The sequence below is a fragment of the Phaseolus vulgaris genome, chromosome 2, assembly GCF_051622355.1.
Source record: "Phaseolus vulgaris cultivar YP4 chromosome 2, ASM5162235v1, whole genome shotgun sequence".
In the NCBI taxonomy this organism is placed as follows: domain Eukaryota; kingdom Viridiplantae; phylum Streptophyta; class Magnoliopsida; order Fabales; family Fabaceae; genus Phaseolus; species Phaseolus vulgaris.
The window spans coordinates 12,614,458-12,617,867 of record NC_143499.1 but is presented as its reverse complement, the minus strand read 5'-3'; the positions used below and the strand labels follow the sequence as shown (position 1 = coordinate 12,617,867).

General features: G+C 36.5%; 1 pseudogene across 1 annotated transcript; it reads right to left on the bottom strand.

Moving 5' to 3' along the window:
- Positions 1 to 323: 323 nt before the first annotated feature.
- Positions 324 to 2,794, bottom strand: LOC137810690 (ultraviolet-B receptor UVR8-like; annotated as a pseudogene). The gene is made up of 7 exons (XR_016518450.1): positions 2,494 to 2,794; positions 2,236 to 2,391; positions 1,985 to 2,143; positions 1,719 to 1,886; positions 1,414 to 1,645; positions 922 to 1,017; positions 324 to 842 (listed from the first exon to the last, which is right to left on the bottom strand). The product of XR_016518450.1 is annotated as an ultraviolet-B receptor UVR8-like (transcript).
- Positions 2,795 to 3,410: the final 616 nt, after the last annotated feature.

The window sequence follows — 3,410 nt, the reverse complement described above, 5'->3', positions numbered from 1 at the left end:
TACTACTTTTACATGTAGATATCTTGATTTATATACCAACTAATCCCATTCCATCATTTTTAACATGTTCATATAATTGTGGGAGTGGTGCCTCATCGTATCAGTCCAACTAAATGTTGGTAATAAGGTTACATACCTTTACTGTTTTGAATGTTGTTCTTGACGTACTTTCTGATCAATTGTAAAAGATGAGAAATGGTTCAATGCAGCATATTTTTACAGTTCTAGAAATTAATGCTTTGAGATCAAGATCTAGTATATATTTTTCTTTTCTTTATTTATGCTTCTTCAATTGATGAGCAGTGACGATGGAAGAAACCATATTTGACATTCTAAAGTCCCAGTCAATTCGAATATATAACAAGAAATAATACCTTTCACTTTCTGTTGCGAGAATATCAGGCATTAAATGGACTAAAAATGAGTTTTAGCAAAGTCCATAAATCGGAAAAACTTATCTGTCATCTATTTTGTGGTTGAAAAGAGGATCACCCATATTCCCTTCCCTTCAAGGTTCTCCAAAATAATATTTAAGAAGCAGATGGCTTTCGTGGAATGTACCAATTCTATTACTGTCACTGGAAGTTCAGAACAAGGCCAAGCTGATGGTGAATGTAACTTCTTTAAGCATGCATATGAAATTAGCGTTTGATCGAGTTTGAGGAGAATTTAGAGCATGGTTGCAGCAAAGGTGAACCCACTTCCACAGAAAACTTTAATTGATTCAGCTCCATTCAAATCATAACCTAGACTTACTGTAACAGGACTGATTTGGTTGCAAGTATCTCCTAAACCAAGTTGACCGTGCTCACCCCAACCCCATGTCCTTATTTCTACATTATCTGAAAATAGAAGGAAAGAAGTCAGCCAGAACTTTTATGTGATTCAAAACTCCTCAAGAACGAAAAGAGTACATCTTGCCTGTGACAATGACAGAATGCTCGGCTCCGGCAGCAATATCAGTAATCTTCATCCCATCAAGGCCAGGGACTTTCTCCAAATTGACTTCTCTTAAATCTACTAAATATAAGAGTAAAGTAATGCTATATAAACATTCTCCATGACATAAAAATTCGCATTTTTCTCACCCCCAATAAATTACCAATGAATTTATGCAGTGCCGTGATCTAATAATTTTACGCATTGGATGACTCTTTGGTCTCCAGAATCCATTGAGAACTTTACAACTGATACACTCAGTTTACGAGACTTCTTTTGCATTTAACTAATATACAAGAATTCGGTAGTGTGGCCAAGGTTGTGTATGATGGTGACCGCTAATCGACAGTTTAAATCTAGTAATATGGAACTAGATCGCAACAAGTTTCATTCTCAATTATTAGAGATGTATGCTACAAGAAAGTGCGTAAATTATGATGTCTTTATTGTTCAACGTTAACTCAAATGCCTTACCAGGTAAATGCCTAGGGTGGGGGCTTATGTTCTGAAGATCACTAAGCACCCCAAGGTGGTTTCCACCTAGCATATAAACTTCTCCCTCACCAATATATACCACTCATAGCTAAAGCATGGTTCCATCCCAGAGCAACTTTGATAAATTTCAATGAAGAGCTTAAGCAATGAGGAACATGAGCATCTTCGAAGCCCTTGAAGCCTCTTCCCCAGGTATAAACTTGCCCATCAACTGAAGATATTAGAACCATTTAGAGAACAATATAGTGCCACGGACGTCATGAAGGGGAAAGTGGTGGTCCTACCAGATACTGCTGCACTATGATCTCCATTTGCAGCAATTCCAAAGATTTCAACACCTTCAAAGCCACTAACAACTCTTGGAACATTAACAGATTTGACCTTATCGTTGCTGACACCCAGCTGACCATGCTTCCCAGAGCCAAATCCATAAACTTGATTTCCTATACAATCTGCATCACAACACCCTTTGCTAAATAAAGGAGAAACATGGCAAGTCCTAAGTGAGAGACAAACACATTCTAGGCACCAACTAAAACCAATCCAATACCTTTCAACAAGACAAGGGAATGGCGCATTCCACATGCAACCTGTACAGCACGCTGATCAACAAAGCATGACAATTTGACAGGAGAACACTGTGAGGCATAATCACCATGACCCAGTTGACCAAACGTGCCATCCCCACATGTGAAGACACACCCAGTATCTGAAAACCAATCAAGTAACCACTTTCAGCAGAAAACCAAGTAACCTCAACATTCACAAAAACAGTGAAGACATAGCCAGAAGAGAGCAAACCTGAAACAAAACCTGAGTGGCTCCACCCAGCAGCGACATGGGTTATGAAGTAGCCATCCAATGACGTTACAGCCTTGGGAAACAACGCGTTACTCAGAACCTCCCCATGGCCTAGTTGCCCAGAATTTCCCCTACCCCATGAAAGTACCTTCCCAGCTACAGATTATCATCATCATCATTAGTTTAACATAATATTAACATGAAGAAAAATTGCAAATTAGAAGAGAAAAGACGGAGGAAGAAATATGGCGGTGATACCAGAGGTCAAGGCTATGACATGAGCGCCGCCACATGCAAGAGAAGAGATAGAAGGGAGAGAGGGTTGGTGAAGGAGTTGAGGGAAGACCTCATCCTGAACACTCTTTGTTCCCAACTGACCCTCGGTTCCAGCACCCCAACTCCACACAACTTTTTCTGATTTTTCATCCTCTTTCTCTGATTTTTCGGATTCTTCCATCACCCTTTTATTTCTCTGCACTGTCTTCACAATCACACTGTTATCCCTCCTACCAATCACACTCTTCTTTGCGCCTTTACTTTTAATCTTTCATCTTATAATTTACATTGTCTTAAATTTCAGGGTTTTGCATAAAGTGACAAAAATACCATAAATACCATTTTTTCATACCCTGAATACCAGATGATATACTGGAGTAGGTTGTTATTATTATTGTAATATTTATACTTAATTTCTTCTTTTAATTTTTTTAAAATTAATAATTAAAAATTTAAACACCCTCCCTCTCTCCCAACACTTCTCTTTTAATGGACATTCAAAAGTGAAAACAAAAATGAGTAAGTGAAAAAGAGAAACTAAAAACTCATTCAAATCTTGAATTAAAAAAAAATAACGTTATGATGGGTGGTGGGTTTTCTTTTCAAATATAATATAATTCTAAGTTGTTACTATATGAAATAAAATATTTCATAAAGAAATATTGTTTTGCGACCACTTTTAAGTAGTAATTTATTTCAATTATCAATAGAGTTAATTATAAACTTAAAAAAAAACTATTTGGATTCATCTTAAAAATATAAGACATCATTTTTAAACTTTTAAAATATAAGAAATCAAACTAACTCAACCTCAAAAATGAAAGACTTAATCGTTAATTTCATCTTAAAAAAATTAGATTTAGATATTATTCTCGTCTGCTGATCTTAGTTGGATTTGA